Here is a 15,405-nt window from a genome sequence, read left to right as displayed (position 1 = left end):
GGGAGATACTTTTCTTTAAAGATCTTTTTCATCTCGGCCCAGTGCACAACTAGGGGTTCTCATCTCCTTTCAATTTTACGCTCCATAATGGTCCAAAAAAGTTTGGCCTGGCCCACCAACTTCATCTTGGCAAATCTCACTCGACGGGCATGAGACATATCATACCACTCAAAATAGTGGTCCATGTCTACCACCCAATCAAGGAATGCTTTGGGGTCTAAGCGACTATAAAAAATGGGGCCCTCAACTTTCACACCTTTCATGACTTATGCATCTGGATCATAACGGTCATAATGCTTCTCACGTGGTGGTGGCACATATGCTCGACCACGACCAATGCCTTGGCCACGACCACGCTCTCGCCTATCAACTTGATCTCCAGCCTAGATTGAACGTTTTCTCTAGTGTCGGGGTTTTCCTGTAAGAAGTCCTCATGTTGATTGATGCACGCATTGGTCGCGGTTAATTCAGTGGTAATGGTTCTATTGTGTGCTTCAATGGTCGTCAGATGGTTATTGATAACATTAAGGGTCTTAGCAATTTTCTTTAGATTCATTATGGGTTGTAGATCAAAACCACGTCCTGAACGAGTGACATACACAAGGAAACTCCAAAAGGAAAACTCCAGGTCCTAGGATAATGATAAAACTAACTTAGAGATCAAATTGGATACACTAACCAGAAAATTCAGCAAGCAACTATCCTCAAATATTATGTTGAAAATTCAGCAAGGTAGTAATCTGAGGGTGCCAAACTGAAAAATCAGCAATGTGATACCCCGAGATTACTATGTTGAAATTTCAGCAATGGTATAAGTAGAAAGGCTAGCTGAAATTTAGTAATATGATACTCTAAAAAAAATCAGCAATATGATCCTATATGCAATTAATGTTCTACTAACCCTAGATATGAATCTAACCTAGATGCAACACAAAAATCCTATATGGCATAGATCTATATGGGGACTCAACAAAACCTAGGAAAGGGCTAACTAAACTCAACAAAATGTGTCGTCTACAATTTTTACAATTTGGGTAAATGGGTTCTGTAGAAAATTTTCATCCTTGAGAGGAAATTTTGATAGACTGACATACGCTAAAACTGTTCTTTGATACTAAATTTAATGTAAGACCGATGCATGAACTAAGTAACATGTGAGATCAAATAGCTGAATTAAGATATTTAACAAAAAAAACACAAACATTGCTATAATCATCACAAATATTATGAAAATCAAAAGAAAACCATGCATAATCCTAGCCTAAGCTACCAACATTGTAACACAAGATCATTAAATAAAAGTAAAATAGGATCTAATGGATGTAGGGACATCTAATTAGCATAGGGTATAGTCTATTTCAAAATAGGAAACCTAATACAACCTAGGGTGAAAATTACTATTTGGGTAATTTGAGAAAGTAGGAAAATTAGGAATTTTAGGTTTAGGGTTGGGTTTCAGGGATGGAAGAAAAGGGTTTTGATGTAATGATGGTGGGAAACTAAAAGGGGCAGGTGGGATTCACAAGTGTGGCCGTACGGTCACACTTGTACTGTGGGATGATGGGTTTAGGTCGGTTAAGGTTTGGATTGTGGATGGGTATGAGAAAGTAGGGTTTGGGAGAAGACGAATATCTAGGATGAAGAAAATGAAGAACCTGAAGAAAATACCCGGATGTGGGAGAAAATAGAAGATGGTGTGATGATAGATGGAGACCTCGCACCTCTGTTGATGAAGATTAGCCTCGCACCAATCTTCCTTCCAAATTGCATGGAAGTATCTTCAAATCGCATGAAGATGGGAGAAGAAAGCAGGAGCTTTTCTCTCTCTCTCTCTCTCTCTCTCTGTTTTTTTTTTTTTTTTTTTTTAAAATAACAAAATCCAATTTTAGAGAGTTCACACCCCCCCCCCCCCTCTTTTTATAGATCCAAGAAGTTTCAAAAATTACAATAATCCCCCTATCTTGTGAATCTTAACGAAAATAGTCTCAGTCTAAATAAAATCAACCAAAACACTCATAACATATCCAAATATAAAATAATAAAAAACTAAATCCTAAAAGATAATAAATTCTAAACCTGATGTGGACGATCAACGATCAATGGCCCGATCATGTAATCCATGCGATCCAATAGCCCAATCGTCACGTCCCTCCGATCCAACGGTCTGGATCACTCCATAAAGCAACTCATGTGCATCTTCCCACTATGAGGTTTTCCAGATGCTCGCACATGCACATGGGGTCTTCAGCATGGTCATGGGTACTTGCCTAGCCACAGGGAAATCGGTGTGGCTCACCTCCTCCTTTGATACGTATGTCAGGGTGTACGTGACGTGATGTCCTCATCACAAAGTTTTCACACGGCAAGTCAACAAGGTCAACTTGAATGCATTGGGTTTTTGTGATTTGAGACAACATGATTTTGCATAATTTCTATTGACTCTAGAGAGCCGCTGAGTCACATGGAAACTTGTCAAACTTGCTCACGTCCTCTTTTGTATAATGTGAGTCTCATGACTCTGTGGCCAGGTTTTGCTCAAAATTAGGTTGTGTAGGGTGAGTCGGTAACCTACTTGAGTAACTTTTCCAAACTAGGCATGGAATAAAACCAAAGTAGTGATATTTAGTGTCAGATTGACGGATCATGATGGACAATCAAGAAGTGAAAAGCAAAGCAAAGGAATTCACACAACATTCAGCTCATTGGTTGAGTTGTCATGAAATTATGGAGGATATGATATAAGAATCTAAGACATGAAACTGTCAGGACTAAATCTATAGTGATGACAGTAAGCACCATCAATTAACATTTATGTTATGCATATGCTTGACAGATGCTCTCAAGCATACTCTTTTTCTTGAAAATTTTCCTAGGAGACAGAAGGTGAATGAATTTAGTGACTTGCACGGTGCTTTTGGATGATAATAGCTCTGATGCTAGCTAGCTATCTAAACTGTTCAAGCACTTCCACTTTTAATAGTGAGAGACTGGTTACTTCAATGAAATAGGAGTAGCTATTTTCTACATGTGTTGGAAAGATTCTATTTTATTTGGACACATATGCAGGTGTAAGTGTTAGACCTAGCTGAGGCTATATTTCAGGCATGTGATACAGCTATATTGTTATTTTTTAATGTTAAAATATTCTTGACATGTATATTTAACTTTTAGAGTACAAATTCGTAAGATTTTATTGTATATATATTTTTTTATTATATAAAATACTTGGGTACTTCTGAGCTGTATCTCATATGATCCCATGCGTGAATGTCTGTCATTTCCAACAATGGCTTAGAGGATTTGAAGGATTTGGGTATTATAGGAAGAACTCACGTTGGTATTGCTGCTGAGGCATGTAGTATATGCCAATTGTACTGGTGCTAGTTCTTAAGTTTTGAAAAATATGATATCTGTGCTCTAGATGCTGCATGCTTCAAACTTGCATATGAATATGATATCCCAGCTCTAAATGCTACATGCAGTCAAAGTTAATACAAATATGATATCAAAACTCCATATGTTCCACCTGCAATTGAAGTTACAAATATTGGAAATCACTACTTGCAACATCTTGTCACTTATAGTTTGTTTGTTTGTTTATGTACATATTTCTTTTTAGGTACACAGTTTGAGGTTGAGCAGAACAGGTGCAGCTTTGTCTAAAGCGTGGCAGAGCTGCAAAATGGTGGGCCAAATCACCATGGCTGAACCAATAATTGATAAGCTTATATACTGTAAGGGTATGTGTACAATATTGTGAGTAAAAAAAAAAAAAAAACAGTATTTATTTTTTCTTGCACAATTAAAATTTTGACACAAACTAGAGATGAAATGAAGATTAACTGTTGTCAAAAGATGATGTTACGCTGTCAGATTCTTTATCTGGTTGTAAAAGCAGAGTTTCTTTAAACAAACCAAAAAGAAAATAACAAAGGAGAGATCCTTTAAACTACACCTCTGATACTTATGCCAACAAAAATTTGTTGTATTCCGAAGTTAACATTTCTTTTGCCAAAAAGAAGTATTCCTATTTTGTTTTGGTCTTGTCATGAACATTATCATCATTATTTTAGCAGTAGCACACAAGCTCATAATGGTGATCTGCACTTCTATACAACGTAGAGAAAACCCAAGAAAATCTCCCAAGAAATTCTAGGGCTAGTTTGGGAATTTTGAAAGAAGTTGCTTGAAATAAAGGCGGAAGTAATAGTTTTCACTTGTGTGAGAGTTCACAAAATTTTCAGTGTTCTTTTTTCCCCACCTTCTATTTGGGAGTTATTTTCTTGGAATCTACATGATGCACATATTGTAAATTGTTGACCACATACACTTTTCATAAATGCCATTATTTATTAGAAGGCTAGGATGGTTGTGGTTCACCATCCTCCTTGACACGTGTCCCACTATGTGCATTTGTCTCAAGGGGCCAGCAGGTATCACCTTGACCATCCATTTTTCTCGTGATTTAATAGAACTAGTTTTAGATGGCCATCTGATAAAAATTGCAGCAAATGGGTGAACTAGACCATTCTATTTTTTTTCTTTCAAAGATGGGCCCATATCAGGAGACCCCAGACCAGCCCAGATCTTGACCATTCAGTTCCCAACTGTTTCCACTTGTACTTTTGAGAACAAAACTAAAAAAATCACTTGTTCACAGTAAACAAAAATATCCAAGATCATGACCATCCAACTTTGGCAAGATCAGCATGCCCAAATATTAGATGTCCCACTGGGAAAAATTTGTAGGAAATGAATGATCTTGAGTGTCCAGTGTTTGTCACAGCAGCAGGCCTAAACTGACAGACCCCAGATTAGGTTAGATCTACCCTTCCAATTTCTTTTGGTTTCCACCTGTACTTTGAGTAAAAAAGAAAGAGCTGTTCACTTTCTTTCAAACTTTCATTAATCTTGACCATCGAATGTTGGCCAGATCCGTAGCCCAGAATTAGATAACCCTAACGGGCAAAATTTACAGCTAATGGATGATTGTGAACATCCAATCTTTGCCAGATCGATAGGTTCAGATCAACAGACCCAAATTAGCTCAGATATTAAACATCCAATTCTTGATCATTTCCACTTGTACTTCCGAGTAAAAAGAAAAAATAAAAAAATCTCTACCTGTTCTCATTCAATCAAAATTTCAATCATCATGACCTTCCAATTTTGGCTAGAATCGCAGGCCCTGATTAGATGTCCCACTGAGGAAATTCACAGAAGATGATCTTGACCATCTATTTTTTTTTTTCTAATTTGACAGGCGCAGATCGATAAACAGATTGGCCCAGATTTAACCATCCAATGCTGGCCGCTTTCACCTGTACTTTGAATTAAAAAAATAGAAGAAAATAATACATGTTCATATTCTATCAAAATTTCCAATTATCTAGACCATCCAGTTTTGGAAAGATTGATAGGTCTAGTATTAGATGCCCCACTGGGCAAAATTTGCAGCAAGTGGGATATCACTATCCACTTTTTGCCAAATAAACGGGCCCTAGATTGGCACATATATTAACCATCTGCTTGCTAACCTTTTCCATCTTCCTCCTTCCAACCCTTTTTCCCATCATCCCCCTCCCCAATCCCAGCTTCCCTATCATCCCACGTTTATCCCAACCCTTATTCCCTGGCCTTGGTGTCGGCCCCCAGCGATCAGGTGTCTCCCAATCGAAGGGTCAGACGGTTGTGGTTTTTAGACCCTCTCTTTTTCTGGACATGGATGTTTTATCTATTGAGACAAATGTCCCTCACCTCCATAGAATTGACTCAGTGGATGCTCTCGACCAATGTTGTCAAGGGCGGTCGCATATGCGCATACATATGCACTGATCGCATATGCCATGATGGCACATGCGATCACATATATTTTGTATGCGATGTATGCGATCGCATATGTACCAATGGTCAGAAATCTGACTGTTGGGAATTTTATTTTTATTTTTGCACAATCTCGGCTTTTTGCCTACAAAAAGGCATTCTAGTCCCCTCTATTTGCAATTTACGTTCACTCTAAACTCTCTTTTACTCATTTACTTTCAAATCTCGCATTCTCTCTTACATTCTTCATCTTTCAACTCTTAAGTTCCAAGTTGCCAAGGCCCAAGCTCCAACTTTCATGCTTTCAAGTTTCAATCAAGAATCAAGATAGAAGAAACAAGAATACATTGAAGATTCCTACTTCCAAGTTCCAAGTCTCTTACATTACATAGTTACTTGCACTTCTCTCATTTCATTTCATTTTCTACATCTATCTCTTTCTAGTTTCTAGTTTTAAGTTTCTACTTTCTTGTTTCTACATTTCTATCTTTCTCTTACATAACCTTACATTCATTCTCTAGATTCTAGATACTAGATGGTTACATAACATTCATTCATTCATTCTACATAGTTAATTAGTTACATAGTTACATAGTTACATATACAATCATCAAGGTGTTCCAAAATGGTAACGGTGGCCGTAACGGCCACCACCGTTACCATTATGATACGGGCCATAACGGCCATTAGAACCCCCATATCGGCCATTATGGCTGTTTTTTATTTTTTAAAAAGTGCTGTTACTGGACCGTTACGGGGCCATTACAGTTCGTTAGGGCCATTACAGGACTGTTATGGGGCCGTTACGGCCATTTTTTTGTAACTGCCGTTACAGTCGTTTCGACCCCGTAACGCGTAACGGTTATGACTGTTACCGTTACGTAACGGCCGTTATGGCCGTTGCATAACCGATTTTGAATACCTTGACAATCATACATTCTATCTCTCTCTCTCTATACATTTTACATTCTTTAATTTCTAGATTCTCTACAATCTACATTCATTCATTTTCATTTCTTATTCTATTCTACATTTCTATCTCTCTTTCTCTACATTCTAGTTATCTACATGATGGAGACATCACGCGCACACGCATGCCCCCCTACGCACGTATGCAAGGAGGAGGAGAGCCCCACCATCGATCTGGATCGATGACGACATCCAAGGAGGACCTCCTAGCTAGAGGACTGCGTTTTGGTCCCTTGGAGTGGACCCGATCGTCATGTGAATCCCACCATGGGTTCTCATGATCGTGACCCACTATTTTAAACGATCTAGTATTTTGAGTTTCAGTTATTTTTGTTATTAGGAATATCATCGATGGTTTAAATTGTTTTAATTAGTTGTTATTTTTGATTACTTTGTCTCCAAGTAATAGGTTGCGCATATGGCACGAGTTTTGGAGTATAGGGTTCTATTATAAATAGGTACCCCCTGTAGTCTTTTTTCTCATTGAAGATTGAATAAAATTTCTGCGTTTTCCTGCTCCTCTCTGAGTTGTGAAGCCTAAGTTGGTGCGAAACCCTCCCTTCTTCGAAGGGCTAACTACCGTGGTGCGAAGCTACATCCATCCCAAATCACCCCCATCTCGTACGATCCATATTCCTCATCTCCTACAACCATTCCCTCATCAAATCCACCCACGTTTGCAGCTAATCTTTCCCCTACAACAGATTTCCAGAATCTCGCCCTACAAGAGGGCTAAAACTTCTGCGGAGCACTGTGCACAAACCAGACATCTGATCGGCGTGAAACTTGGCGTGAAGATGGACCTCCCCTAGCAGACCAGCACCTAGCTGGCTGATTTCAGATTCGTGGGCCCCATACACGTGCGGGCAGGATCCCATGCACGTGCGTTAGGCCTGGGCCGTTGTCCACACGTGTGGATCATCTTGGGTTTGTTTCTCTCTTCTATTTCACTTCTCTCTCGCCTTATTTCCCTAACCCTAACCCTAGATAATCCTAAATCCCAAGTCCTATTCCACTTTTGCAAACCCTAGGTATTCCTGATTTGAAACATGTGGATCTCTTGGATTGGGAAGTAATCCTTTGCTTGTGTGGATGAATTTACTCTCCTTTGAGTATTGTTTAGTCTATAATTTTTAATTGATCCAGCCCTAACATGTGTATGCTTGGACCTGCATAGATTCCCCTTGTTGAATGCTTGACTTTTATGTGGGATGTGGAATTTTTTGTTATTGTTTTAAAATTTGTGTGATCTAAAGCCTGAAATCTTGCATATCATATTTAATTTTCATGCCCTGCATCACTACATTCTCTATTCTAATCTATACATTCATTTCTATTGAAATTTGAATCTATTCTACATTTTTATATCTCTTCCTAGTTTCTACATTCTCTAGTCTATTCTCTACACTCAAGAGTCAAAACATTTTTTATTTTTACAACTTACAAGTTACAAGACAAGATTCAACTTTGAAGAATCAAGCAAGAGTTCAAGAATCAAGAATCTACATTTTACAAGACTACAACTACAAGATTCAGGATAAGATTGAAGAATTTTAGATTCAAACTTTGCTTTTATGTAAATGTGTTTGTGTAATTGTGTAACTCTCTCTCTCTCTCTCTCTCTCTCTCTCTCTCTCTCCCCCCTCTTCTACTACAAGTTTAACTCTAACTCCCTCTCTTTCTCATTTTCTTCTCTCTCCCTTTCTTCTCTCCCACTACTAATGTGTAAGTGTGTAACTCTCTCCCTTTATCTCTATTCTCTTCCACTACTAGTATGAATGACTTGATGTTTAAATCATTGTTTAATTGATTTTATTTCTCTCGAATGTATTTTAAATATGTAAAATTAGTTATCTATTAACTTAGGAAAGTTTCCTTTTATTTCTTATATATATATATATATAACATTTTTTTTTTTGAATTTCCCCTATTTTTCGAAAAAAAAATATGTGGTCGCACATGATCGCGTATGTGATTTAACAACATTGCTCTCAACCTTCCCAAGAGTCACTCTCTCCTTCTCGAAGCGCCGACTACATAAAATGGTAACCTTGTCTTAATCATTAGAGCTAAGTGTTGGATTAGAGATGCAATGGGCCATGTGGGTGATAATTAGGCATGATCTTTGTAGACAGAGACAAGGATTATGTGGCCTTGTTTTGGCTCGTGATTAAGAGAGGCCAACAGTTAGATCTTTCGCCCAATCATCGAAAGAACGCCAAGAATTCCAAAGGCAGTAAGGAGCTCTCTCGTCTGGTTTTGTCGGTGTACTTTGAAGGTGAAACCAGTTCGAGGTGTGCAAATAGGGTTTGTTGGGGAAGGTTAGTTTTCCAATGAAGTTGCTTTCATGAAACGTTAGAGGGTTGGGTTGCTAGCAGAAGTGGTTGTTTGTTTGGGATGTATGTAGAAGGTCTAAAGCGAGCGTGATTATCCTTCAGGAATGTAAGCTTCAATTGTTCAACTCGAAGATGGTGGAATGTTTGTGGGGAAAGAGAAGCGTTGGGTTCTATTGATGCTCGAGGTTCAATAGGAGGTATAGTCATTATGTGGTATGCAAAAACATGGGCCGAGGAAGATAGAGTCGTTGGCAAATTTTCGACTTTAAATGGGTTCAAGGATGTTGCTTGTGGGTTCAAATGGGTTATCTCTGTCGAGATTCGTGTAACTGTGTTTGTGTGTGTATGTATGTTTTGTACTCCTGTGGGGCATTGTATGTCTCTTTCAAGTTAATATATGTGTGTGTTAGTTAGTCAATATACTAACATATACAACACAAGTTGCCCTAGCCTCTCTCTCTCTCTCTACGTTCTCTCCTATTTCTATAGATTTCTTCTCAAATCAACTTCAACTTGGTGGCAGAGCATACGATAGTCGACACCCGATCACAGCCTACGATAGTGGGGCCCATTATTGACGTCATCCGTATGCATAGGCATTTTGAAGCAGAAAAATAAGAGTTCTGAAAAATAATTATTTTAGAAGAATAATGGTGAATTTTATGCAATTTTTGGATAAGCTTTTTGTGGTGTTTCAACGAAAATAGGGAAAAATTGAAAAAATTCCAAATTTCGGTTTTCTTTTTGTTCTGTTTTTCTGAAGGTTTTTTTCTTCTTAGGCAAATTTTCCATATGGAGCAAGTGCGGTTGATCATGTGCAATCACCAGAAACAAGAATTATGAAGTTTCATTGAGATTTGGGTGTGCTATGATATATATTTTTTTGTTGTGAGAAATGGGTGTCGTTGGTCCTTATTTTTGGGTTTTTACTGGAATTTCTTTATTCCTTCATATTCTGATGTTATGAGAAATGCGATGTAGAATTATGTTGATGGCGATTGTGTAGTTGATGTTCTCGTTTTGTGCTTAGATGTACCGTGCACACGAATTGTTCGACATAATGCTTGACTCAACTTGACATGGGGGATTTTTACAAGTAGTGGAGATTTCCTTTTCCATTCATAATATCTTCCTTTATTAGGCTCTTGTTGTTAGTTGTGAGTGTAATTCACTCACATAGTGTTGCACGTGTTGCACACGTGGCTTCACATGCTATTGTGTGTATGTATTCTCTCAAGTGTTGTGAGTGTAGTTCACTCATGTATTGTGAGATGTTGCATGTCTTTGTGAGAGAATTTTCTATGTGGATGATGAGTTGGTGACTCGATGGTTGTCGAGTTTCGTTTTGGCCTCTGATTTGAAGTGAAGATTCAATGAATGAAGAAAGTTCAAGCTACATTCTATAGACAACCAACAATCGAAGATCTTGTATCCTGCTTTGTTGTGTTTGAGGGGAGCAACGGCCCATGTTGGTCATCATCATCCTCTTTCTATGTATTCCAAGTTGGGCATGATTGATATCTATGCTCTACCCTGAGGGGGAGTGCAGAGATACATATAACTGTGTTTGTGTGTGTATGTATGTTTTGTACTCTTGTGGAGCATTGTATGTCTCTTTTAAGTTAATGTGTGTGTGTGAGCTAATCAATAGGCTAACATATACAACAAAAGTTGCCTTAGCCTCTCTCTCTTTCTCTACCCTTTCTCTTCTACTTCTACACATTTCTTCTAAAATCAACTTTGATTATCTCCGGCTTCTATGATCCCAATTTGCCTAATTAGAAACCTTAGCTTTGGGAAGAACTATCAAACAATATTAATAGATAAAGTGTTCTTTGGTGCATAGGAGGTGACTTCAATGTGGTGAGGTTCCCTCATGAGAAGTTGAATGATGATTGCATTTCCAATAGCATGAAAGGTTTCTTAGCCACGGTCTGGTTGACCTTCCCCTGGGAGGTGCTCAGTTCACTTGGACTAATGGTTGGGAATCTTCTGCTATGTCCAGACTTGATTGCTTCCTGGTCTCTCATTCTTGGCTAGAGCCGTTTCCTCCAAGTCATTTAGAGATGTCTTCCTCATCCCATCTCTTACCACAATCCTTTCCTCTCAGAAGTCGATGTGGAAAACTGGTGCCCCAAACCCATTTCGTTTCAAGCTAGCTTGGTTAAAAGTGGATGGGTTCTGGGATTTAGTGGCTCAGTGGTGGTCTTCTTTTTCTGTGGAAGTCCCTCCAGGTGTTCGCCTGTTTCAAAAATTGAAGATTTTGAAACAGAACCTAAAGCTATGGAACCGGGAGGTTTATGGTCTTCATTAGCAGGAGTCCAACTCCTTATTGTAGAAAATCCAGGAGTTGGACTTAGAAGAGGAGCCCCTTAGCTGTAGATGTAAAAGCTGAAAGAGATCATCTTATTTCAGAACAGTGTTCGAAATATCGGTATCGCGTTACGTATCGCACCCTTGGGATATGGATACGTATCAGTTATCGCATAGGATATATCGGTTGTATCGCGTAATGTATCGCTAACGTTAGAAACATGGGGAAACATTGGAAATTGGTTAAATTTTTCAATGAAATTTTAGTGATTGTTAAAAAAGACATCAATACACACTTACCAATCAAAATATTACGAAAAACAAGTGCACATTATAGGTTTTCTTTGTATAGGGTCCTAATCTATGCGTTGTCTAACTGAATTGATGCAAATATGTTCAAAGTTTATTCATATAATTTATAAATGTAAGAAGGCATGTGAGAACACAAGCAATACATTCAAAAGCAAAAGAAGGATCACTAAATCAGGTTACATGCTTGTTTAATTTTATGTTTGGACACAAAGATTGCAACCAATTTATGAGAATTGGGAAAATTTTAATTTTTTTCAATTTTCCCCAAATCTCAACATCGCAGCTCCCAATCCATGAATTTTCATGCAAAATATGAAAAATCATGGATTTGTAACAATTTGACACTAATTTAACATGATTTATAGAAAAAAAAAAGGATTGAAAATAAAAAATGCTCATCGGATCAAACATGTGGGATATATCCCAATACTTGTGCATTTCGTATCGCACAGGTGGGATACAAGAAATATCATGGGATATATCGGCTGATATCGTCGATATTTAAAACACTGTTTCAGAATACACGAGTCTATTAAAGGAAGATGAAATCAAATGGCGCCAACGTTTGAGGGCTACGTGGCTCAAGGAGGGGGACGAAAATATCAAGTTCTTCCATGGCCTGGAGAGTGCAAGAGACCGCTCAAATAGAATATGCTTGCTTTGATAGACGATACCAGAACTGAGGACAAAAGGCTGATTTCAGACGCTTCCACCTCCTTTTTCGCCCCTCCCTCATCGGGGAAAATGTGGTTAGACCAATCCTGGATTGTCTTCATTTCAACTCCTTATGTGGTTTTGAAGCTGAGTTGTTGGAGAAGGAAGTTTCAGAGGAGATCTAGGATGCTGTTAGGTCTCTTGATCCTGACGGAGCTCCTAGTTCGGATGGTTACCTTCTTGCCTTCTCTCAGATTTTTTGGGAGGTAATAAAAAAATGATTAGAAAGTTTTATCTTTAATTTTTTTTCTCCTCGGGATCTCTGCCCTTTGAAATGGGCCATACCTTTATAGTGTTGATTCCTAAAATTGAAGGTGCTAAAAATCTTTAGGATTTTCGGCCCATCAGCTTGATCATTGACCCCTATAAGATCGTTGCCAAGATCTTAGCTCAAAGATTTCGAGCCATTCTCCCAAAGATTATATCCTTGTCCCAAAGTGCTTTCATATCGGGAAGGCAAATTATCGACAGTGCCGTCATGTCGCACGAGTGTATTGACTCCTGCCATCGGGCAGGATCTCAAGGCATCATTTACAAATTGGACTTGGAGAAAGCATATGACCATGTTGACAGGAATTTTCTTGACTATATGCTATCAAGAGTTGGGTGTGGAAATAGATGGAGAAAATGGATTAATTTCTGCGTCCAATCAGCTTGTTTCCCACTTCTGCTCAGTGACTCCCCCTTTGGTTATTTTGCGGCTTCTAGAGGGCTCAGGCAAGGTGACCCCCTATCCCCTCTCCCCTTTCTCGTCATTTCCGAGGCACTTAACAAGACAATGTCAAAGGGCCAGGAGGTTGGATTATTCAAAGGTTTTAAGATAGAGAACATTGACTTCAATATTTCACATCTCCAATTCGTTGATGATACGATTATTTTTTGCTAGGCGAAGGATCACATGGTTGACAACCTCCGCAAGATCATCACTTGCTTCGAAGTGGTCTTTGGCTTAAAGGTGAGTCTCTTTAAATGTGAGATTTTGGGCACCCATCTTCCAGTGAATCGGTTAGCTGCAATTTTTGGTTGCCCAGCCACTTCATTCCCCGCTACTTACCTGGGACTTCCTTTGTGTATAGGTAAACCTCCCAAGTTCCTTTGGGATAAAGTTATTCAAAGGATGGAGCAGAAATTATCTCCGTGGAAGAATAGACACCTCTTCCTCGGGGGAAGGCTGACCTTGATTGAAGCCATCCTCTCCAATCTCCCGCTTTATTATTTTTCATTGTTTAAATGCCCTAAGTTAGTATTGTCTAAATTGGAACTCAAGAAGGATTTCCTTTGGTTTGGAGCAGTTTCAAAGAAAAAATTTCACCTTCTCGATTCTTACAAGGTTTGTAATCCTATTAAAGAAGGGGGAACATGTTTAAGGCGTTTGGAAGACATGAACCTGGCCCTGTTGGGCAAGTGGATTTGGCGGTTCGGATGTGAAGAGGGTAGCTTATGGCAGACCATTATAGCAGGCAAATACGGGACCCCACACAATGGATGAAAATCCAGGCATTCTTCTCTTTACAGAGCTTTATCTCTATGGAAATCTATCATGCAGCTACAGCCCAAAGTCTGGAAGGATATTGGTTTCTCCTTGGGCAGCAGATCCAGAATCCATTTTTGGGATGACCTATGGTTAGGGTACAGACCTTTGAGCTCTATTTATCCCAATCTCACTGCTCTCTGTTCTATTGAAGGTATTTCTGTGAAAGACTATTTTATTGGCACTGCTCTTAAAAGGGTATGGATCCCTCCGTGCAGACGTAATCTGAATGATGTTGAACTGGATGAGCTATCCCAAGTCCTTTCTCTTCTTCAAGGTATTAGACCAAGCTCGGCATGTTCTGATTCCTTGTGATGGCAGATGGAGAAATCTGGCCTGTTCACAGTCAGATCGTTGTACAATTATGTTCGTTTCAGGATGCCGTACATGCCTGGCAACATCTGCTGTCATATCTGGTCTTATGGTTCTCTGACTAAGGTAGTAGTGTTTGTGTGGCTAATGGGTCACAATAAAGTTCTTACCATCGACAACATTAAGCAAGCGAGGGATGATTCTCCCTAATGTTTGTACCCTTCATATGGAGAATGCAGAATCTGCTGCACATCTTTTCATCTCCCGTCCTTTCGCTTCAGTCTTATTGTCCAACATCCTCCAAATTTTTAACATGTCGTGGGCAATGCCTAGTTCGACAGCAGGTCTTATTTCCTCTTGGCACGATGGTGTTGTTGTGGGTAGCGTTAGGAGTTGGAGGTTAGCATCGTTGGCAGCATTCTGGACAATTTGGGGGGGAGTGGAATAACCGCTGTTTTAGGAACCATCAGTTCTCCCTCTTCAGCAGTCTCAAAGGATTTTTTCTTGATTAGGGAATGGGATCCCCGTTGAAGTGAAGTCATTTTTGTGCCCTTTTTTCTGTTTCCTCGTTGTATCTTTTGCCTTTTGGCCCTTTAATATTATTATTCTTAACCTTTCAAAAGAAGAAAAAAAGAAAAGAAAAGAAAATCCACGTATTCATATACAACATGATTTCCAATCATCTTGACCATCCAATCCTGGCCAGATTGGCAGGCACAATATGGGATGACCCGTTGTGCAAAATTTGCAGCAACTGGATGATCTCAGCCATACACTTTCTACTAGATCTCGATTGCCAACTATCGATTGTTTAGATCTAGTAGAAAGTGTATGGCTGAGATCATCCAGTTGCTGCAAATTTTGCACAATGGGTCATCCCATATTGATCTTAGCCATACACTTTCTCCGTTACTGCTTAGAATTATAAATATGCATCCGTGCACACAAAATAATAATATGAACAAAGTAAACTGACTCAGACGCCCCTCAGCTCCCATTTATTCATCTTTTGCTAGAAGATTTGTTGCAACATTATATTCTGCCTTGGTGAGGTTTAGAGTCTTTTTAGGCTCCCTTTTCAATTTAATAAAATTA

At 38.9% G+C, this 15,405-nt stretch overlaps 1 protein-coding gene across 2 annotated transcripts in view; it reads left to right on the top strand.

Moving 5' to 3' along the window:
- Positions 1-15,405, top strand: part of LOC131248257 (pentatricopeptide repeat-containing protein At4g21300) — a 51,237-nt gene that overhangs the window by 21,023 nt on the left and 14,809 nt on the right. The window contains exon 2 of one of the 2 annotated variants that reach the window (XR_009172176.1): positions 3,620-3,740. The gene's annotated coding sequence lies outside the window, so the exon portion shown is untranslated. Of the gene's footprint in view, positions 1-3,619; positions 3,953-15,405 lie in introns of those variants that run through there. The other variant, XM_058248452.1, reaches the window with a different exon arrangement.

This window comes from Magnolia sinica, chromosome 1, assembly GCF_029962835.1.
Source record: "Magnolia sinica isolate HGM2019 chromosome 1, MsV1, whole genome shotgun sequence".
Taxonomy (NCBI): domain Eukaryota; kingdom Viridiplantae; phylum Streptophyta; class Magnoliopsida; order Magnoliales; family Magnoliaceae; genus Magnolia; species Magnolia sinica.
Note: the sequence above shows the minus strand (reverse complement) of the source record. Positions and strands in the feature narration are given on the sequence as shown.